We start from the raw sequence: 24,566 nt of genomic DNA, 5'->3' as shown, positions 1-24,566 counted from the left end.
TGAATCAAAGTACTCATCTAGACAACATAAAGGAGTCACATAATAATACATAAGAAACTTCACTCACTGACTTTAAAGCTGAATCTTATTAATTTAGATTTCTGTTATTTTACTTTAGCTCTGCATAGTCACTGCTGTTTCCATCTTGCACCAAATTAGCCTGCTGTGTCCCATCTGGATTATTGAAATATTTAAGACTCATTTTGCTGCTTCAATTGGTAAACTGTCATCTCCAGCACCCCAGTGTCTGTGTCCTGACTCTGTTATGCTATTTTCAAATAGTTATTCTGATTTATTTGACTTATAACTTTAATAATGCTCTTTAAACTAATATTTGTAAATTAACAGCAAAGTACATGTTTTTTTCACTTTTAGAAGCCAGCCTGATTTTGACGTAGAGTAATTTGTTGATGATTTTCTTTTCTAAGTTGTTAATTTAATTGGGACTTTCTTGCTGTTCTTACTGCAAACTACAGTATATCGATCGATCGATCGATAGATAGATAGATAGATAGATAGATAGATAGATAGATAGATAGATAGATAGATAGATAGATAGATAGATAGATAGATAGATAGATAGATAGATAGATAGATAGATAGATAGATAGATAGATAGATAGATAGATAGATAGATAGATAGATAGATAGATAGATAGATAGATAGATATGTATATGTACACAGTAGGTCATGAAATGGACTATTGAGTGTCTTCAGGGGGGCAGTTGAATTCACAGATCTGGGAAAGAAATTGTTTTTAAGTCTGTTTGTTTTGGATGTAATGCAGATGAACTGCCGTCCTGATGGAAGTGGTACAAACAGCTCAAAGTCCGGGTGAGTTGGATCTTTGGCAATGCTTCTGGCCTTCTTCTGGACTCGTATAACATAAACCGAGTCCAGTACTGGCAGACAGCACCCCACCATTCCCTGTGTTGTCCTCACCACCCATGCTAAGTCTCTCCTCTCCTATGCTGTGCAGCTCCCGTACCACACTGTGATGCAGAGACACAGGATGCTTTCCACTGGGCCCCACTGTGGCCCTCTCTCCCCTGAGGAGAGTCCAGATTGCTTGAACTTCCTGAGACAAAAGAGCTGTTGTTAGGCCTTCTGTACGAGGTGTGAGAAGTTCCCAGTCCAGGAGAGATCAGTGGAAATGTGAATGCCCAGGAACTTTATGCTGTCCATATGCTCCCCCCCTCCTCTATGGAGAACAGTAGCGGAGAAAGAGCACCACCCTTATATATTTCACACTTGGGGGTAATTTAGGCAATTTATCTTAAAATTCGCTTTCCCAATTGTCTTCCATGTTTCCAATGAGTTATTTGAGTGGCATTGAGTCTTAGTCGTTCTTGTAGTCAGTCTAGGCAGTGCAGACGTTTGTTTGTGTAGTCTCGCAGTATTGGCTGACTGTTCTGTTAACCAATAGCTGTTGCTTGGCTTTCTGGTGTTAGTGTTATGCAAAATGTTTTTTTTAGGTCTGCTCTTTGATTTTAGAGTGTGTGTGTGTGTGTGTGTGTGTGTGTGTGTGTGTGTGTGTGTGTGTGTGTGTGTGTGTGTGTGTGTGTTTAAAAATGACATGTTATTCTACTGTAAAGCAAGTCTGCCCATTGTGTTAATAAAATAACTTGAATCTAAACTGCCAACCTACTCCTGGGCTCTGTTCATATACTGTCTCATGTGCCTATTCAGCTTTTCTGCCATGATACCGGACAGGAGTTTTTATTTAATGCAAAGGCATGTCATAGATCAATAGTTGGATGGGATAGCCCCTTGCAAAAATTAGAACACTAAGTCAGAAGTTGTTACTTGTTTTATCTAGATGTTGGATTTCAAAGCTTCCATAGAAGCCTCTGAATGTAACCTCTATCAGTGGGCTGAACTGTATTCCTGCAGTTCAATATTTTTCGCCTCCAAACATGTTCATCTTTTCCCACTTCCAATCAAAATGTCCTGGTCCCCCACCATCTGAGCCAGCATGGCATCATGCGTATCCCTTGCTCATTTTATTGTGTATTGACAGTTGTCTATAATAGGATGTCAAAGAAATACAAATCTAAAATGCTACAGAGAAACTTTTTATAAAGAGTAGCAAAATAGATATTTTCCCTCTATTGGTTCCCCACAAAAATAATTTAAATTCTTGTCATCTCATATAGAGCTGATAATAATTAACTTTTATCTGTCTTATAAAATTTAAAGTAACCAGTTTGATTTGGAGCTACCCCTTCAATTACACTACTATAAACTTCGGCCGTGGAGGAATGTCCTATGATGTACTTATCACCTCTACTTAAGATCTTCTCACTTTACATGTTTGCAAAAATTTGTATTGCTGTCATTAATGTTGTTTTTTTTTTTTTTTATGATGCCGACTTAGCAATTCTGTGTTCATTTGTGTCCCTTTCCTGTTCTTTCACTCCTCCAGGCAGCCAAGGCAGATGGATGTCCATTAAGAGTCAGTTTTGCTGGAGGTGTCTTCCTGTAAAAAGGGAGTTCTGCTTTCTCCTGTCACCACCCACCCGTGCAAACTCAGAATGGGGGGATTGAAACAACGTGAAGATCGGATGAAATCTGTGGGCTTCCTTTGTCACAGTGTGTGGTGAAGATGAACGATCCAAATGTAGAACAGCATGCGGGAGGCAGTGGATAAGGAGCAAACAAACTTCCATGATTTATAAGACATTGGAGAAAAACCTAGAGCACTGCTGAAATGAAGAGAAAACAAATAAATTCAAATAGGAGTCAGTCTTATAAAATGTGTCAGACAGGATTCAAGAATTGGTAAAACGAAAACAAATGACAAAATAAAGAACAGTTAACAATGAGCAAAAGCTGTGTCTGTCAAACACAGAATTAAAAATACCTAAACTAACAAAGAAGAGAAAGAGTTTTATTAAACTGGAATGACTTGTACAGAATGGATTGTGAATAAGTGGATTGGAATTTATACCTAATAGTACTAATGTGAAATAAGTTAGAATGAACCCTGCAAAGGTACACACCTTTTTGTCTCATCACAAATATTTATGCATTTTATTTGGATTTTATGTCTTTGGCTAACACATAGTGTTATATAATTGTGAAGGTTTTTGTTTTACAAATAAAATTATGAGTGTGGTGTGCATTAGCGTTCAGACCACTTTACTCTGATTCCTCTAAACAAATGCCAGCGCAGCAACCATTTGGCTTCAGACATTGCTTAATTAGCAAAACAGGACCACTTGTGTTTAACTTAATCTCAGTATAAATACAGTTGTTCTGTGAAGCCCTTAGAGGTTAGAGAACATTAGTGCACAAAAATTATAATAAACACTAGGGGAACACACCAGGGGAGTACGAGGAACTCTGGAGGAGCTGCAGAGATCCACAGCTCATGTGGGAAAAGGACAACTATTAGTTGTACACTCCAAAAATTAGTTTGTTATAAAATTATGACAAGCGGAAATCCAGGTTTTTAAAGAAAGCCAGAGGAGGTTTGTCACAATAGGGGACACAGCAACATGTTTAGGAAGGTGTTCTGGTCATATGTATGGCAGAAAACTGATTCATCTTCATCTTCTTCACTTCATCTTGAAGCCACCATCCACATAATGAAACATGGTAGCAAAAGCAGGAATCTGGTTAGTGTTGATGGGAAGACAAATGGAGTAATCATCAGAAAAACCTTTTAGGGCTGAAAAAGTCCTGAGACTGGAGTGCAGGTTCACCTACTAGCAGAATAATCACTTTAAACATACAACCAGAGCTACAGCAGAAGAGTTTAGATTAAAGCATAAGTACATGGGAAAATGGATCTGTCATAATGTTAAATGCCGACCTGACCCACATGCAGAGAACAACCAGAGACAGATGAGATTAGTGAATGTTTATTTAAAGAAATGATCCTGGGAACGGGAAACAAGACTGGAACTGTCTGGCTCCGGGAGAAGAGCAGAGGTACAAACTGGACCTCAGAAAATGCACCAGGACTGATTGTGCAGCTTACAGGTAAGCGCAGGGAAAAATTTCAGAAAAAACGTTCAAACTACAAGAGTAGATTTCAGGGGAGGCCAGTAGCTGTACCGCAAGGGCAAAATGCTCAGGCAATGAAGTGCAGGCGCGGCCTCTTCATATACTGGCCAGTTGATAAGCCTGATGAGCTGCACCTGTCCCTTCTCCAGCACCTCCAGGCAACGGCACCTGGCGGTAAAATGGTTAGCTGCAGGCAGACACACCACAGATTCTGACAGGATCAGTTAAAGTCTTGAGTTAAATCCAATTTGGATACAACCCAAAATATTTGTAGCTTTATTCCAGTGAAAGGTAGTTGTAGAACCACCTTTCTACAAGCAGATGGCGGTGAATAAGAACTGCATGCCACACTTTTTGGAGTTTTCATTTTTTTATAACAGTTTAAACTAGGCATCACTTTCATTCTTTACAATAATGCAATACTTTATGTTCATCTATACTGCATAAATCAAAATAAAATGTATTATAGTTTGTTGTTATACTGTGACAAAATCTGAAGAAAAATGTCCAAGATGTATGAATACTGTATTGAAATTGAACTGGAATTAGTTGTATCTAACAAGACTGGCCTACATGAGAGGGTTCAGTGGCCTCACATTATAATTAGGTCGACCCTCCTGTCATTATGTGGTCTACTTGTCCCCTCACAGAGGCAAAACAATAAAAATTATATTGTCAAGAGGCACATTTATGCAGTAGTTTTCAACTGGAGGATGGCAACAACATCCCAATATAAAACCTAGAGGGAAATCAGGTATTTTATGTCAGACAGGTTTAGTCACCACTCTCTTGAAAACAAAATAAGGGGAAATATATTTAGAAACAATGGTGTTTTAGTGCCCTGGTAGAGTTCCAGTATCAATGTAAAGGTGCATTGATGCTTTTGGCAACATGTGGCTGTGAAAATACCTTTTTTATAACCCTCCTTTTTTCATTTAATTTTAAGCAAGGAAACAGAGCAGAACACCAAAACACTTTCATGGAATCATTATTTATTGTCATTACATGGTCATTACCATAAACTCATTTTACCTTTGCATTACAATGATCACTTGTAGCTTGCACTATTTATAGTCTTGAAATACAGATTTAAAAAAAAGAAATACAGATCATATTTCATCCGTGTTATAAATAGATGATTCATAAACAACACATTTAGCTTTATTTTCATTTAGAAAATCCCAATGAGCTGAAAAAGGGAAAATGTGTCTTTAAGTTTGCTCTAAAAACTGGAAATCAAAGAAATGGAAATAACCATTTTAAACTAGTACAACAACAGCACTTTTGACAAAAATGCTATGACAGGTTGGCTTGTAAAAAGCAGTTTTAGCAGTAGCAACTGTCAAGGCCAAACATGACATAACTTAACTGCAGAGAAAGCATGAATGTGTGCAGGCAATATTTGAATTTCTACTCAGAACAATAAACAATAAATTACCAGTTTCTCATTGTCATCCGAATACATTATTTTGTCACCGTGTGAGGACAAGCAAAGTGACTATAATAGTGATTTGTAAACTGGCTGTAGTCTAATTTGTGCATTGCAGCTAGATACCACTTAATGCTGGACCCTTCATTACCCTCAAGAGTTGTTTACATTCTAATGAAGTCTGTCTTATACAGTTTTAGCATGCTTCAACCTTCTCTGAGTGGATATTATTGACAGAGGTCTTCTCAGCACTGGAAATTAATGTTGCCATTAGCGCCACTGTTAGACTGAAACCAAAGAAAAAAAACATGTTCAGTGTTTCATCCAGAAAAAAAATAATATTTTGATCACCAGTAGTTCTTTGCTAATAAAATTTCTGACCTTGTCCGATGTATTCAGTGGTGATACTTGGTTAAATGGCACCCAAGGCAAGTCTGTCTCTTTGTGCCCCCACCGCTTCCAAACCCCCTTAGCTCTTCTTTATTAATTTATTAAATTCAAACTGTCATGCTTTGGGAAGACTGAGGACCAAAGTGGCTTTTCAGCATAGGTCGGCTCACTTGGAAGCGCAAGCAAGCAAGTAATAAAAATAGTAAAGGTACAAAACACACAAGTTACGTGACCACCGATCTCTGCCTGTATAGCTATATAGTGACTAAACATATTGTTTCTACACATTTTTCAATTCAATTCAAATTTTCAATTCAGTTTTATTTATATAGCGCCAATTCACAACACATGTTCTCTCAAGGCACTTCACAACAGTCAGGTACCTACATTCCAATTAATCCTAACCATTGAACAGTGCAGTCAGAGTTAGCTTTTTATTCAAATTGGATAAAAAGTTTTTCTATCTAAGGAAACCCAGCAGATTGCATCCAGTCAGTGACTTGCAGCATTCCCTCCTCCCGGATGAGCATGTAGAGACAGTGGACAGTCACTGGCGTTGACTTTGCAGCAATCCCTCATACTGAGCATGCATGTAGCGACAGCGGAGAGGAAAAACTCCCTTTTAACAGGAAGAAACTTCCAGCAGAACCAGGCACAGTGTGAGCGGCCATCTGCCATAACCGACTGGGGGTTTGAGAGAACAGAGCAGAGACACAAAAAGAACACAGAAGCACTGATCCAGGAGTACTTTCTATGGGAAGGAATAGTAAATGTTAATGGATGTAGCTCCTTTAGTCGTTTCACCTAGAAAAAAAGAACAGATAAACTCTGAACCAGTTTTCAAGGTTAGAGTCTGAAAGAAAGCACACCACAGTAGAAGCTCAGCCAGTAGCCATGTCTAAGAGAGACAAAGGGTTAAACACTAAAAGACAGGGCTATGTGAATCATCGGTAGAGGGTGAGCATTAAGTTGTTGCCAGCAGAAGCTCGGATGATTCCCCTCTCCAGAAAGGTGTCACAGGTAGACACAGAGCCAGGCCAGGTGTAGCTTCTAGGAAGAGAATAGAGAGAACAAGGTTAAAAGCTGAAATAACAGCAAATAATGCAAAATTGGAGAGTAGTGTGAGAATGTAGCGAAGAGGGTGAAAGTGGTCGTTATGTCCTCCAGCAGCCTAAGCCTATAGCAGCATAACTACACAGATAGTTTCAGTTCAAATTATTTAGTTAAATGGCGCTTATTTACAACAATGTTGTCTCAAGGAACCCCACAAAGGGTCCCACTGATGGTCATTGTTATACTAAAAACCACAAGGATTGGGATACCTCTCTCTGTCAGACTGATTATAACCATTGGAAAAGAGAAGGGGTCACACAGGTAGCAGAAATGGAGGGTGTGTTTGCACCTCAACCATAACTGAGCTGGTTTAGGCTAAACCTGACTCCCCCTTACTCCAACCAACATGGAAGGAGGAAGGCTCCCTCCTTGATAAACTAAGCCACTCTAACTATAAGCTTTATCAAAAAGGAAAGTTTTAAGCCTAGCCTTAAAGGTAGACAGGGTGTCTGCCTCACAGACTAAAGCTGGGAGCTGGTTCCACAGGAGAGGAGCCTGATAACTAAAGGATCTGCCTCCCATTCTACTTCTAGAGACTCTAGGAACCACCAGTAAACCTGCAGTCTGAGAACGAAGTGCTCTGTTAGGAATGTATGGAACAATCAGATCTCTGATGTATGATGGAGCTAGATCATTAAGGGCTTTACATGTGAGGAGGAGAATTTTAAATTCTATTCTAAATTTAACAGGGAGCCAATGAAGGGAAGCTAAAATAGGAGAAATATGATCTCTCTTTTTAATTTTCATCAGAACTCTTGCTGCAGCATTCTGAATCAGCTGAAGGCTTTTAACTGCATTTTGTGGACATCCTGATAGTAAATAATTACAATAGTCCAGCCTTGAAGTAACAAATGCATGGACTAGTTTTTCAGCGTCACTCCTAGACAGGATATTTCTAATTTTGGCAATGTTCCGGAGGTGAAAGAAGGAAATCCTACAAACCTGTTTAATATAGGATTTAAATGACATGTCCTAGTCAAAAATAACACCAAGGTTTTTTACTTTATTACCAGAGGTCAATTTAGTGCCATCCAGGATAAGTGATTGACTAAGCAGTTTCTTTTTTAAAGACTCTGGTCCAAAGACGACAACTTCTGTCTTGTCTGAAATTAGAAGCAAAAAATTTAAAGTCATCCAAGTTTTTATATCTTGAAGACATGCTTGTAGTCTATCTAACTGGTTGGGCTCATCAGGATTTGTGGATGAGTAAAGCTGAGTATCATCAACGTAACAGTGAAAGTTTATCCCATGCTGCCTGATAATTTGACCTATTGGAAGCATATACTATAGTAAAGAGAATTGGCCCAAGTATTGAACCCTGTGGTACTCCACAATTAACCCTGGAGTTTAAAGAAGATTTATCATTTACATGAACAAACTGGAATCTGTCAGACAGATAAAATTTAAACCAGCCTAGTGCTGTTCCCCTGATCCCTACAACATATTCCAGCCTTTTTAAGAGAATATTATGGTCGACTGTATCAAATGCAGCACTGAGATCTAACAGAACCAGAACAGACACAAGTCCATTATCTGAGGCCATAAGAATATCATTAGTGACTTTCAGCAGAGCTGTTTCAGTGCTATGATGAGCTCTGAAGCCTGACTGAAACTCTTCAAACAGGTCATTGTTGTGTAAATGCTCACACATTTGATTGGCAACTATTTTCTCAAGAATGTTAGATAAGAATGGAAGATTGGATATAGGTCTGTAATTTTTCAAGTCATCTCGATCAAGTGAAGGTTTCTTAAGTATAGGTTTAATTACAGCCAACTTAAAAGCCTGTGGTACATATCCATTTACTAAAGATAGATTAATCATATCTAAAATGGGGCTGGTAATCAGAGGGAACACTTCCTTAAATTATTTGGTTGGGATTGGGTCTAACATACAAGTTGAAGGTTTAGATGAAGCTAATATTTCTGATAACTCAGGAAGCTTCACAGGATCAAAACAGTCCAAACACAAATCAGGTTCTGCCGTTATTTCCAATGTTGTCTCACTTGCTGAGGTTGAAGTAATCATCTTCGGGAGTATGTCAAAGATTTTATTTTTAATAGAATCAATTTTATTTAAGAAGAATCCCATAAAGTCATGGCTGCTAAGAGCTAAGGGAATGAATGGCTCAACAGAGCTATGACTGTGTGTACGTTTAGCAACTGTATTAAAGAGAAACCTAGGATTATTCTTGTTCTCTTCTATTAATGATGAGAAATAAGCGGTTCTAGCTTGGCGAAGTGTCTTTTATACAACAGTAGGCTATTTTTCCAGATTAAGAAGGAATCCTCTAGGTGTGTAGAGCGCCATTTTCTCTCCAATTTTCTAATATTGTGCTTTAAAGTACGCAGCTCTGAATTAAACCAAGGAGCTAGCCTCCTATGAATGATTACCTTCTTTTTCAAGGGGGCTGCATTGTCTAATGCATCACACAATGATGAAGAAACACTATGAACAAAAGAATCAATTTGTGGAGGGGCAGAAACAGAATTATTGCCCTCCATTGTGCTTTTCAGTGATAATGAGGAAATTAAAAGTGGAACAGATTCTTTAAAGGTTGTTACAGCATCGCCTGATAATGATCTACTATAATGAAATTTTCTTTCAGGTGTGGAGTACTCGGTTAAATTAAACTCAAAGGTTATTAAGAAATGGTCAGACAGGACAGGGTTATGAGAGAATATTGTTATGTCTTTACACCCAATGCCATATGTCAGTACAAGGTCCAGAGAATGAAGACAAAGGTGGGTATGTTTGTTAATGTTTTGAGCAAAGCCATTTGAGTCTAAGATAGCATTAAACGCTATATTTAGGCTATCACTTTCAGCGTCAACATGAATGTTAAAATTCCCCACTATAATAATTGTATCTGTTTTTAACACTAAAACAGATAAAAGGTCTGAAAACTGATCTAAAAATTGAGAGTAAGGGCCTGGTGGACGGTACAAAACAACAAACAGAAGTGGTTTTAGTGGTTTGCAATTTGGATGAGGAAAACTAAGGATGAAATATTCAAAAGAGTTGTAGCTATTGATTGGTCTGGGACTAATCAATAAATCCGACTGAAAGATGGTTGCTACTCCTCCTCGCCCAGTATTTCGAGGAATGTGAAAATTTAAATAATTAGTAGGAGTTGACTCATTTATAGTAACATAATCCTCTTACTGCAGCCAGGTTTCTGTGAGGCAAAATAAATCAATCTGATTGTCACAAATCAGGTCACTAACTAGCAATGTCTTTGAAGAGAGAGATCTTATGTTCAGTAAGCCACATTTAATTGTTTTCTTTTTCTTTTTAGTCTGAGTTGTGTTTATATTTATGAGATTTTCCTGATTTCCTCCTTTTTAGATAATTTTTTAACCTATTGAATTTTGGCCGTTGGCGAGACACTGTCTTAATTGGGTAATGGCTGGGTAGCAGTACAGAAGCTGCAGAGAGGAGTGTTAAACTACAACCCTGCTTCCTGGTCTGAACCCTGGGTTGTCAGAGTTTTGGAGAACTAATAAATTCGGCCGGAGTGGGATGGATGCCGTCTCTTCGGATCAGACCAGGTTTTCCCCAAAATTTTCACCAGTTATCAATGTAACCCACATTGTTTTCTGGACACCACCTAGACAGCCAGCGGTTGAATGACAGCATGCGGCTAAACATGTCGTCACTGGTCAGATCGGGGAGGGGACCAGAGAAAATTACAGAGTCTGACATTGTTTTGGCAAACTTACACACCGAAGCAACACTAACTTTAGTGACCTTCGATTGACATAACCGGGTGTCATTACTGCCAGCGTGAATAACAATCTTACTGTATTTACGCTTATCCTTAGCCAGCAGTTTAAGGTAGGATTTGATGTCGCCCATTCTGGCCCCTGGCAGACATTTGACTATGGTCGCTGATGTCTCTAGTGCCACGTTTCTGACTATGGAGCTGCCAATTACCAGAGTTTTCATGTCTTTTTTCAGACTTATTCCAGATATACAAAATTCACTTTGAAGTTGTTAGGTATTATTTAGTCAACTCAGAGGTAAGGAACGACACAGAGTCAGATGTACTTGCAGCAAGGGTAGCTCACACTTTGCAGTGCAAATCTACAAAGCTTTAGCACCCCTCTCTCTTTATTTATAACATGCTGGTTCACACATAGTTCAACAAACATTCAGGTTGTGTGTGTGTGTGTGTGTGTGTGTGTGTGTGTGTGTGTGAGAAAGGTTAGGGTTCATGTGTCTTGATTTTAAGCAGAGAGAAAGGAGTGAGGATTGGTGCCAGTCCCTAGATGTTGCTGATAATAGCATAACTCACCCTTCTCTCTTATCTCTTTGTCTATGGCATGTGGGGGAAGAAAGCACTTAGAGCAGACACAAGTGATAAACAATATAAAAGTATTAATAACCCTAACAGTCCCCCCTTTTATCACAAATAAGTCATGAGTAAAATACGTGTAAAAGAAAACACTCTGTGTGAGCACAAACCCACAGGACGGAAAGCAGATTATATTGTGGGAAACACTCACACGGTCCCTCCACCCCTAGGCGACCACCAATCATGGCAGAGTAAAACAATATAAAACAAAGAAAACAAAATGTAATAAAAGTAGAAAGAATTAAAACAAGCCTTGTTCATATCATCATTGCACTTTTTCTCATTTCACTTAACAGCAACTTCTTTCGATTTTCTGCTATAAGGTCACTTTATGAAGTACAATTATGAATACACTTGGGCATGGAAGATATATTCATTTACAACATGTCATCATAGTCATCTGTGTTTGGGTTTAATGTGGTGTCAACATTTACACACAGTATTTAAAGAGTATATGGGTGTTATCTCAACTTAAAAGAGTTTGTGCTTTATGACCCTAAACCCTCCTCAGGTCAGGGGTAACACACCATCTGCTGGTTCCTGAAACATCACCCAAAAAAAATGGATTTTAGCCATTAAACGTCTGATACTGGTTTTACAGCTTCCTCCTCTAATACAGATGTTCTGAAGAAAGAGAGGTAACCTAAAGGTCATACACTTTGGAACACCTTAGAGGACTTAATACAAGAATTTCTATTTCAACTCCTTTCTTCTGGTACTGAAAACAAATTATAACAACGGCGGAAATGAACACATTTCAAATTTGTACCATAATGATAGATATCAAGCAATAAACATAAAAGTTAGATAAAAGCATCCGAGATTTCCTTCTCAGTCAGTTTTGCTGTCAAAGTGGGAGAAAAGAATTTGGCTGACCCTTGCTGTCCAGGCAAAGGAGCGCCTAGTAGCCACCAAATGTTAAGAAATTAAGGAGAACAAGCATCATGGCGCATGTTTGACTGTCTCTCTGTTGCAGACGTCACCAGTCCATCATCCAGAGAAAGGTTATGTGCAATGTGTAGAGGTCTTCCCTGTATGTTTCCTATGTGTCTCTCACTGTGGTGTGTGTGCAGTGAGGCAAATGACCTTATGATTTCTAACTTTCAGGCAATGCGATGGCCTTAAGTAGATTCTGAAATAACGTTGCACTGCCCAAGAGATTATTGTGCCCTTGTAAGAACAGTGTTCTTCAACCACCTGTTCAATCACTCGCCAGTGATCAGCTTACAGTTCTTTGTCTTGTGGTGGTCCGCTGTCCTCACACCTTTCAAGCTGTGGATGATCCAGTTGGAAGATGACTTATGTCCTGGAAGCTGATGAAGCTGGGGCAGCTGGAGCTTTCCTGCAGCTTTCCTGGGTGACCAGTGTTTTCTCCTAGATTCTCTGACCAGAATCCAGTCGCCAGGGATAAAGGACTGGAGGGTGGAAGTGGCTGTTTCTGGTAATGCAGCCTTCACCGTCTGTGAAACTTGAGAAAACACAGTGGACAGGTTTTGACAGTAAAACAACATCCTATCTTCACACAAAGATGTGGAAGAAAATGATCTTGGCAATAACTCCATGTTACTTTATTCTGACACTTTCCTTTCTGGCGCAGGGTGCAACCCATGCGACAATCCAGCAAAAGGTTTAAACAAGAATGTTCTAGTAATCAATATCACATTACATAGGACCAAAGAAATGAATTCTGACATAACTATGTGTCTATGAATTTAATGAAAACAACAGAAATAAAATCCAGATGTTTTTAACTGTAACTCAGTTCCATTAATAACAAAACACAAACTTTAGTTATTCAGTTCATCAATGTCTCACTTAGAAATAAGTCACATATCATCCTGATTTGTCTTGTATGAAGATAAGTATTAGATTAATGGACATCTAATGTAATTTTGATGCATACACTCTACAAATTTAATCTAATAAATAATTCCTGTCAAATATGAAATCATAACTCTGATTCTTTATCAAAAATATATTCCTTACTTTTGGCATATCTTGAACTGTCAGCTAGCTTAATGGCACCAGGGAAAACTTTCAATCTAATAAATCACCAATGATCATGTATGCAAAACTAATTCTTCAAACTGGTTTAAACTATTTCAATAACCTTTTAATAGTAAAACACATGAATCTAAATGTCATGCTACATCCTTAATTATTATACAAAAAATATGTTTTTAAGGTAACAATCGCTACAAGCCTTTTGATTCTATTGTCTCTTAAACAGTGTTAAAACTCAGGAAGGGAGGTGCTGAGCGTTTCCATGACAGCAAAGGTATGAACCAACCTGGTAGGTGGGCGGAGTCAGGCAGAACTAACCTTTGATGGGCAGCCTATGGGCGGACCCACAGTTTCTTCATTCCAACCCATCTTAGTGAACCTTAAACTGCAAAACTGTTAACATACCTACCTCAGAAACAAGCTGCTTCTTAACTCTCCTGAAAACTCAAAGTTTAATCAATCTGGGATTTAGAAACAATATTCTAAACATGGATTATTGTTTCATGCAACATATAAACAAACATTCATTCCAACAAACAAAGACAAAACATCAAAGACAGACAAATGACCAAATTTGAAGCTTCATGAATTCAAAGACATTTTTAACAATCTCTTTTCAGAATATGTTTTCTCAGCCATATCTTTTAATGCTGTAATTGATCAATTTTGTAATGACAATCATCAGGATCCTTTTTAAGATGAGTGCACATAATCCAAAGAGATCTCAAACTATTTAGAAGCACAGCAACAGTTTTCTCTTAAATGAATCCAAATTCAGTGATGCTGAAACCTTTTGCCAATTCTTTGTACTATAACTCTGTAATAATAATAACTACAACCCTGAGAGTTATTGTTATAATTCTCTTTTTGTTTTGCTCAATTTTGATCGCAGCTGCATTCAAGAATTTCTCTGCTCAGGTTAAATGCAAAGAAGTATTTTAAGCCGGCATTGACATTTTTATGGTATACCCAAACAAAACAAAAACTGCAGTGTTTGACTTAATCAGAAATTAAGATAAGAAGCTTGACTTCAAACCGGACTTTTTCCACATAGTGTTTCAAAGGGAAGACACAATTTTCCTTAATTTGGCTATTTAAATTTTGAGAGTTGGGGAGAAAATTATTACTAGAACCCCTCTTTAATAATCCAAATGCTGATAAATATTCCAATATTTTATCTCTTAGTAATCTGAAATTACCTTGTGTACCTTTGTACTCCTATGTATTCTTTTAATCTTTAAACCCTAAGAAATCAAACAAGGAGACTGGAGTTTAAGCCGACCATCCTCTTTAGTATTGAGAGAGCCTTTATTTCTTTTCCTAAAATGAAGGATTTTACTTGTCTTTATTCCGTTATAACAATCCTAACCTTGGTTCCAAAACAAAACTCTTCAACCCCAATCTGTGTTCCCCAGAGTAGAAATTTTGAGTATTATTGCATTTCAATGCCACCAAATGACTGGAACCCATCATTGGCCTAGATCTATTTCAATAGGTAATCAGTCTACCTTTAATTAAGTATTATAATTTTATGGACCCAAAATCTATGACTCATGGGCTTCAGGAGTCCAGGAACCACAGGTTGAGTACTACTCCATTGAACAATTATGTTACCTCTCTGCAGATTGAAGAGAGGATTGGCTAAATATCCCCAGACCTGTTAGTGTATTATTTCTGCTTGCACAATAATCACATTTAAAAATCACTAGTTCACAGTCCCTAATTTACCTCAGATCATATTTGCTCCTAACCTAGTCATAAGAAGCTTCAGACAACATTATGCTAAAAAGCCAAAAACAAAACAAAAATACAGATCTGTTTTAAAATAAAGAAAAAGCATGCTTTAAAAAAAACTTGGTACTGTGGTGGAAAATAACTCCACGGTTCTGAAGACCTTTTCTATGCAGAGTCTTTTAGGGAACATGAGATTAGTTTAATTTTTGTGTGGTACCACTGTCCAATCAGATTATTTTTTACCTTAAAAAATAACCAAATTTTTCCCATTCTCATTTTAAAGGTTTGTTTTACCTAGGAAAATGAGTTTAACAAAACCAATTACTCTCCAAGGTTTTAAAAGTTTTAGCTTGTGATATCTTAGAAAACAACAAGTGTTTTAATATTTCTGTGCAACACAGAACTGATTAGGTTTCCTTTCCTTCCCCAAAGGGAAAGAAACTGCAGAACCAAGCCTTTAATAGTTTTTGTCAGGATCTGATATAAGGTACAGTGTAAATCAACACGCTGCATGAATCAGAAGAGGGAAGGAAAAAATTAATATAACCTCTTCCCACCAGCAGCTGTGAAAAACAATGAATTTGTACTTTCCATAAGCGTCAGTTAGCACTTGCGGACATAAACTGCACCAAACTGTAAGTACTGTGCCAGCGACTGTATGAAGACCATCTGCAGGAGAACTAAGCCTGTTTTAATGTGGTCTCTAACCATTAGATTTATGGGATACAAACTCTGACAACAGAAAACAATGGCTGAAAGAGACCCCATCAGGTGTTACACATGCAATGGGTTTTAAAAATGCTCCTTCATGAAATCTGTCCTGAGAATAACATAGAAAACACGTGGTTACTGCTGAGTTTTGGAGATGTAACTTCCTCTGCTTTTTAATAACTTTTAATAACTATAATAATTGACCCTGAATATTCCACAACAAAAACGAACTTGCTTCTCTAAAAGAATTAACTGGAAAGTATCAAATGAGTTAAGTTATCACCCTTTTGAAGATACTTTTCTAACCCTAAAATAATATTTTAACCCACTATATCTGTCCACGTCAAGCAAGCGTGTCACATGAGCAGCGGTTAATAACCATTCTTCGTTGCAGAAAATAGGAAAAGATTTATGCAAATGTGTGTGTGTTTGTACGTTACCCCCCTCAGTTTCTTAATCGCTCCAAAGTCAGACTGTCATGGCACACAATCCTTTATCAGTCCAAAACAAAAACAACCCAGGCCCTTCCTGGGTCTGTTGGTGGGACATTCACTCCTTCCTTGTCCACTTTAACTTCTCGAGGAGGGAGAAAGAACTTTGCTCCGGCCTGTTTCTCTTCTGCCCGCATAAGATGTGCTTTCAATATAAATCCAGTGTATCGCTCTTCTGGCTCTGCAGCAGCATGGATCGTTGTCCATCTCAGTGGGTTTGGGCCCAGACTACTTCTGAGTTTCGTTCTGGTGGAAACTCACTGTGATTTGCAGCAGGCAGGCAGGCAGACAGGCTCTCTCTCTTTCAGGCCATGCTGAAGAAACGTCTCTGGTCGAGTAGCCATGAGAACGGCAGGTTTCTAAAGTCCAGACTCAAAAACGCAGATGTTGCACTCAAATCCCATACATGTGTGTATGTGTGTGTGTGAGAGGCAGATGAGAAGTTTAGTATAGGTTCAGATTTTGCACAAAGAAATATTATCAGTCAGTCAGTCAGTTGTCCACCATAACATGCACTATACTCCTTTCTTTTCCGACTGATCGCAATATTTAAGACAAACGAAACTTCCTGCAGGAAAGTTTAACTCTTTAACACCTTAATTGATGCACTCTGTGCTTTTTAATCTTTTTCTTATGTTGTTTTACTTTTCTCATCTCCATCCATCAACTGTTTTACTTGAAACTATTTAAACTATTTAACTTATTTACACTGAAACTTCCACTCTGTGTAAAACCAAACTTATCTTCCCAAGTTAAAGCACATTTAACACAATCATCTCCACCTTTTCCTTTCATTTTTTAGGAGATGATGGTTAATGTGTAATAAAAAAAAATAAATAATAATAATAATACAGAGAAACTTCTCACCCAGATATATTTGTAGAGTATGAATGTCCCAGATAAAAGGTATTTTTAATCTGGGCAAAAGAAAACAGGACCAATAGAATCTTGCTAAGATTCTTCCAAAAATGTTTAGTCCTCCAAACACACAACAGCATTCACACAGTTAGTATTTTAACATATGTATGGTCGACCTAGCTTAGTTTATGAGCTCCCTTATTATTCAACATTTCATTTCATTTCCTTACGGCGAAATGTTACCAACCAAATTATCCAGTTCACTTTACGGCGGAACCACCTAGTCGTTTTTAATCTCCTTACGGCGAGATCTTACCTAAATTTATCACTATTTCTTTGCGGCGAAATAAAACCTTCCCAATGCAGTGTCCTTACCGGCGACACAATACCAACAACTTTGAAGTACTTTTCTTCTTTTATTTCTATAGCGCTTACTCTTATCTCATGTACTGTATTTTAAAGCTATCTCAAGTCGGAGTTGACTTCTAGGTGACTCTGTCGGACGTCCAGAGTCACCTGGCATCGAGCAAGACGATAACCCACCGGCCAGATGCGAATGTCACACACCGGGACTTTCAGCCACCAGGCCTAGGTGCGGCTGTGCAGCAGCGCTTAACTCGAAGTCAGGCTATTCCCGGAGATCCGCCAGTCACTGCAAAGAAAAATAAGATCAGTTTAGTTCTCATAATATCCGGCTCCGAAGGACCAAATTAATGTTAGGTATTATTTAGTCAACTCAGAGGTAAGGAACGACACAGAGTCAGATGTACTTGCAGCAAGGGTAGCTCACACTTTGCAGTGCAAATCTACAAAGCATTAGCACCCCTCTCTCTTTATTTATAACATGCTGGTTCCCACATAGTTCAACAAACATTCAGGTTGTGTGTGTGTGTGTGTGTGTGTGTGTTTGTGTGAAAGGTTAGGGTTCATGTGTCTTGATTTTAAGCAGAGAGAAAGGAGTGAGGATTGGTGCCAGTCCCTAGATGTTGCTGATAATAGCATAACTCACCCTTCTCTCTTATCTCTTTGTCTATGGCATGTGGGGGAAGAAAGCACTTAGAGCAGACACAAGTGATAAACAATACAAAAGTATTAAAAACCCTAACAGAAGTTATGACAGATATTTCAACAGAGACGAGGGATGGACAAATGAATAATGAGTCAGAAAATAAAGTCTGAAAATCCAAATATTTTCCTATATTTTTATTTCCCACTCCCATCCAGGTCAAATACTCTCAATACATTCCATACCTTTGCAAACTTGTCTCATAAAGTTTGGAAAGGGCAACCTTGGTGGAGTCCAACCGTCACCGGAAACGAGTCCGACTTACTGCTGGCAAAGCGTCTGGTACCCAATACTCCCGGAGTACCCTCCACAGGATTCTCCAAGGGACATGGTTGACGCCATCTCCAAGTCCACAAAGCACATGTAGACTGGTTGGGCAAACTCCCATGCACCCTTCAGGACCCTGCTGAGGGTTTAGAGCTAGTCCAGTGTTCCACAGCCAGGACAAAAACAACACTGCTCTTCCTGAATCCGAGGTTCGACTATCCAACGGACCCTCCTCTCTAGAACCCCCAAATAGACCTTACCAGGGAGGCTTAAGAGTGTGACTCCCCTAAAGTTGGAACACACTCTACGGTCCCCCTTTTTGAATAGGGGGACCACTACCCCGGTCTACCAATCCAGTGGAACTGCCCCCGATGTCCACAAGATGCTGCAAAGTCGCGTTAACCAACACAACATCTAGAGCCCTAAGAAACTCCAGGCAAATCTCATCCACCCCCGGGGCCTTACCATCAAGGAGCTTTTTAATCACCTTGATGACCTCAGCACCAGAGATTGGAGAGCCCACCCCAAGGTCCCCAGGCTCAGTTTCACCAGTGGAAGACGTGCCGGTGGGATTGAGGAGGTCTTCAAAGTACTCCACCCACCGACCCACAATGTCCCTAGTTGAGGTCGACAGTAAACCCTCCCCACTGTAAACAGTGTTGGTGGTGTACCTATTCCCCCCTAAGACATGGTGGACCAGAATTGCCTCGAAACCGTACGAAAGTCGTTTTCCATGGCCTCTCCAAACTCCTTCCATGGTCGAGTTTTTGCCTCAGCAACCACCTGAGCCGCACGCCACTTGGACTGCCGGTACCCATCAGCTGATTCCAGGGTCCCACAGGCCAAAAAGACCCGATAGAACTCTTTCTTCAACCTGACACTACCCTCACTGCCATAGTCCACCCGCGGGTTCGAGGATCGCCGCCGCGACAGGCACCAACAACCTTGCGAACACAGCTCTGGTAAGCTGCCTCGGCAATCGAGGTGCAGAACATGGCCCACTCGGAGCCAATGTCCCCCACCTCCCCCGGAACATGTTTGAAGCTCTCCTGGAGGTGGGAGTTGAAGCTCCGCCTCACAGGAGACTCCACCAGGCGTTCCCAGCTGACCCTCAAGATTCGTTTGGGTCGGCCAGGTCTGACCGGCATCCTCCCCCACCATCGGAGCCAGCTCACCACCAGGTAGTGGTCAGTGGAAACTCTGCTCCCCTCTTCACCTGAGTGCCCAAGACATGCAGCCGCAGATCAGATGACATGACAACAAAGTCGATCATCAAATTGCGGCCTAGGGTCTCCTGATGCCAAGAGCACATATGGACACCCTTATGCTTAAACATGGTGTTAGTTACGGACAATCAATGGCGAGCACAGAAGGCCAATAACAAAACGCCACTCGGGTTTAGAACGGGAGGGCCATTCCTCCCAACCACATCCCTCCAGGTCTCACCATCATTGCCAACGTGAGTGTTGAAATCCCCCAGCAGAACAACGGAGTCCCCCGGAGTGGCGCTCTCCAACACCCCCTCCAAGGACTCCAAAAAGGGTGGGTAATCTGAACTGCCGCTTGGTGCATAAGCACAAACAACAGTCAGAACCTGTCCCCCTGCAGGGGTTGGACAATGAAACTGAAACACCTGTCATTTTAGTGTGGGAAGTTTCATGGCTAAATTGGACCAGCCTGGTAGCCAGTCTTCATTGATTGCACATTGCACCAGTAAGAGCAGAGTGTGAAGGTTCAATTAGCAGGGTAAGAGCACAGTTTTGCTCAAAATATTGAAATGCACACAAAATTATGGGTGACATACCAGAGTTCAAAAGAGGAAAAATTCTTGGTGCGTGTCTTGCTGGCGCATCTGTGACCAAGACAGCAAGTCTTTGTGATGTATCAAGAGCCACGGTATCCAGGGTAATGTCAGCATACCACCAAGAAGGATGAACCACATTCAACAGGATTAACTGTGGACGCAAGAGGAAGCTGTCTGAAAGGGATGTTCGGGTTCTAACCCGGATTGTATACAAAAAGCATAAAACCACGGCTGCCCAAATCATGGCAGAATTAAATCTGCACCTCAACTCTCCTGTTTCCACCAGAACTGTCCGTCGGGAGCTCCACAAGGTCAATATACATGGCCAGGCTGCTATAGCCAAACCTTTGGTCACTCATGCCAATGGCAAACGTCAGTTTCAATGGTGCAAGTAGTGCAAATCTTGGGCTGTGGACAATGTGAAACATGTATTATTCTCTGATGAATCCACCTTTACTGTCCACCCAATACTTGTGCTAGATGGACCCGTCACTGCCAAGGACTACCGAACCATTCTTGAGGACCATGTGCATCCAATGGTTCAAACATTGTAAACTGAAGGCGGTGCCGTGTATCAGGATGACAATGCACCAATACACACAGCAAGACTGGTGATAGATTGGTTTGATGAACATGAAAGTGAAATTGAACATCTGGCCGGCACAGTCACCCGATCTAAATATTATTGAGCCACTTTGGGGTGTTTAGGAGGAGCGAGTCAGGAAACGTTTTCCTCCACCAGTATCACGTAGTGACCTGGCCACTGTCCTGCAAGAAGAATGGCTTAAAATCCCTCTGACCACTGTGCAGGACTTGTATATGTCATTCCCAAGACGAATTGACGCTGTATTAGCTGTAAAAGGAGGCCCTACACCATACTAGTAAATTATTGTGGTCTAAAACCAGGTGTTTCAGTTTCATTGTCCAACCCCTGTATGTTGTCAGGGGGTTTATGCCCCTGGTAGGGTCACACAAGGCAAACAGGTCCTAGGGGAGAGATCAGACAAAGCGCAGCCCACAGACCCCTTATGATAATTACCGGGGCCCCACTCTGAAACCAGGCCTGGAGGTGGGGCACGCTGGCGAGCGCCTGGTGGCTTTCACCCATGGATCCTGGCGGGGCACAGCCTGAAGAGGAAACATGGGTCCCCCTTCCGATGGGCTCACCACCCATGGGAGGGGCCAAAGGGGATGGGTTAAATGTTGTATGGGTGGCGGCCGAAGGCGGAGACCTTGGCAGTCTGATCCTCGGCTGCAGAAGCTGGCTCTTGGGACGTGGAATGTCACCTCTTTGGTAGGGAAGGAGCCTGAGTTGGTGTGCAAAGTGGAGAGGTTCATATGCATCTCTGTCAGAGATATTGTCCGTATCTCACTTGCCAGTTTACTTTCGCTGACGATTACATGAGATAAAGATCATTTACAAGACGCTTTAAGTCTGAAGTGTGACCCAAGTCCATATTTGTCCCAGTATCCACTATAACATAAACACAAAGTAGCTGTAATTGCAAAGTGAAGCACTACTACTTGACTCATGTTGCTAGGTTTTGAGGTAGGGTTATACAAATTCATTGGCATGTTACTGGTGTCAGACCTCAGCAAATTAGGTTAAATTAACCTCAATGGCAGGTTTTAAGTCCTTTTTTGGATACATTGCAGAAGCCATTTCAACAATATTGACAGAACAATGTCAGACTTTGTTACCATCTACTGATCAAGCATGCTGCTTATTCATGCTATATGAAAAAGTTAAAATATTATTTTAAAATAGGATTTCAGACTGTGTGTCATTTGTCTATATTTTATTTCAATTCCATTTCATCTCTTGCCAATAAGATTAAAGCAAATATTGAACCATCCTATGTCCACTCCATCTTTCTCTAATCTTGCTCTTCCGTCAGAGATCCTTGAGAAATTGTGAGAAAAGCAGACCAAGAAAAGGAAAGAGACAATAGCAATAGTTTTAACTCAGTGTGTTAAATCTCAATGCTTCTTGAAAGTTGCCATGGATACAAATCAGGCTTGTATAAATGAAAAAAAAAATGTTATGTCAGTATGTCTTCAACTTTTGAAAAATGTCTGCGATATTTTTTTTTTTTTTTTGCAGTACTGTCTTTCAGAGTGTCTGGCTGGGGGAAACTTTGTTATTTTTTTAGTTGCTGAAAGCAATCCAATATTAACAGTTTAGGTTTAAAAGTTAAAGAAAAATCATCCATGGCAACAGTGAAAAACAAAGATGAAAGTAAAGCAGCTGCAGCACAGTGGTCCCTTTAAACAAGTTATGCTGTTTAAGCTGAATGGATAACACAAAATAAAAGATTGGCATTGAGTCGGGTATGGTCGACAAAGAAGCTTGTCTTTCTCAATACCTTTGAATGCTAATATAGAGCGACCTTGCTATTTAGTTCTGCAGCTCCACCCCTAACTATTCCTTTTCCCAGCTGTGGTTGACTGATAAGCTGTATTAGTGAGAGGACTCTTTGTGAGTATTTCACCTTTGTGCAGAACAGGTCATGAATTCAGTTGGAAAGAAACAAAACAGCACAATAAAAGGTAGGATTGAGAACATTTTTAGATTGTATCTTAATATGTAATACACCATGTTGTGTGTATATAATCATTTAGAATGTCACCTGAACTAGATTCATTATTTTATACTGTGGTCTTAATTTTGCTCTCAGCCATATACAGTAGTTGGTTTAGTAGCTTTCTATAGTTTATATGTCGGTGCATAAATGCAATACCGTTTTTGTGTTTCTTAGATCTCATTTTGCAACCTGAACAGACACCATCAGGATGAAAACACAAGACTTACTCTAAATTCCAAAATGGCTTGATTACCAGAATCAGCATCAGTGAGTATAAGGTCTAAACAAACTAAATCTGCACCTAGGGAAGGTGGCATTGTCTGGAAAAGGCCTTTCTTTACTTAAGACCAGCTATCATTTTTACTGTCATAAATAGTGTTTTCCAAAAGTGTTCATATCCCTTAAACATTTTCATGTTTTGTCATGTTACTTCAACAAACTTCAGTAAATGAATTGGGATTAGATGTGATAAAACAACACAAAGTACTGCAAAATGGAAGGAAAAGTTTGGCTGAAAAAGGTCTTCGCAAAAGTGGCATGAATTTGTACTCAGTCCCTCTGAGTCAAACCTTTGCAGAACCACAATTTGCTGCTGTAACAGCACAAGTCATTTGTGGTAAATTTATTTCAACTTTGTAGATTTCTACACCAAAATGTTTGGGTATTCTTTGCAAAATGCTTAATGTCTTGCTACAGATTCTTAATTTGGTTTTGGTCTGGTCTTTGACCTGGTCATTCAATTTGATGACAATGTTTTTATCAAAACCCTTCCATTGTCACTCTGAGTGCATGTTTAGGGTTGTTTTACTCCTGCAAATTGAGTTTCTGCCCTACTGTCAAGTCTTTTTCTTCCAAGATGTCCTAGGAAATTATGTGTTCAGGGTAATGTGCAGTGTAGACCAAAATGTTACATTTTACTTTTATCTGACCAGAGCAGCTTATTCCATATGCTTGCTGCAGACATGCTCTCTCTGTGCTTTCTTCAATAATGATCTTCTTCTTGTCTTCCTTTCATAAAAAAACTAATTTGTGTAGTCTACAAGTAAAAGTTACACTATCAACAGATTCTTCCAACAGAGCTGTGTCTCTACAGTTCCTCCAGAGTTACCATGGACCTATCATTTATGATCAGTGCTCACCTTGCCCAGCCAATCCGTTTAGGGATATAGCTATCGTTTGGTAGGTTTGCATTCTTGCAAAACTATTTCTGTTTAGAAAGGATAGATTTAACTTTTGCCCTGTGATGGACTGGCGACCTGCCCACGGTGTACCCTGCCTCTTGCCTATTGACCACTGGAGATAGGTACCAGCTGCCCTGCGACCTTGTATGGCGGAAGCGAGTATAAAAAATGGATGGATTGAACTTTGAGATTTTCACAGTTTGGGATATTGTTTTATGACCTAACCCTTCTTGAAATCTCTCCATGACTATATCCCTCACATGGTGTATTTCTTGATAATAATGCCATTTGTTCACCAATGTTCTCCAACAAACAACCTCTGAACAGTTGTTCAGAGGTTGCCTCCCGCCCATAGACTGCTGGAGATAGGCACCAGCTTCATTGTGACCCACTATGGAAGAATCGGTAGAAAATAACTGATGACTGACTGAGAGTAAAGGGTATTTAATACAATGGAACATATTTATGGATTTCTATTTGGAAAGTCTTTCAAGAACCATGAATCATTCTCCTTCTGCTTCACAATTATGCTCTACCAGTCTTGCCTCTGCCTCTATGCCTGCTCA

The 24,566-nt window shown here is 39.8% G+C and overlaps 1 protein-coding gene across 1 annotated transcript in view; it reads left to right on the top strand.

Annotated features, from left to right (window-relative positions):
* LOC124860071 overlaps positions 1–3,125 on the top strand; it is a 30,516-nt gene extending 27,391 nt beyond the window's left edge. Inside the window, exon 3 of the mRNA XM_047353048.1 lies at positions 2,427–3,125. The gene's annotated coding sequence lies outside the window, so the exon portion shown is untranslated. The remainder of the gene's footprint in view (positions 1–2,426) is intronic.
* Positions 3,126–24,566: the final 21,441 nt, after the last annotated feature.

Source organism: Girardinichthys multiradiatus, chromosome 23, assembly GCF_021462225.1.
Source record: "Girardinichthys multiradiatus isolate DD_20200921_A chromosome 23, DD_fGirMul_XY1, whole genome shotgun sequence".
Classification (NCBI taxonomy): domain Eukaryota; kingdom Metazoa; phylum Chordata; class Actinopteri; order Cyprinodontiformes; family Goodeidae; genus Girardinichthys; species Girardinichthys multiradiatus.
Note: the sequence above shows the minus strand (reverse complement) of the source record. Positions and strands in the feature narration are given on the sequence as shown.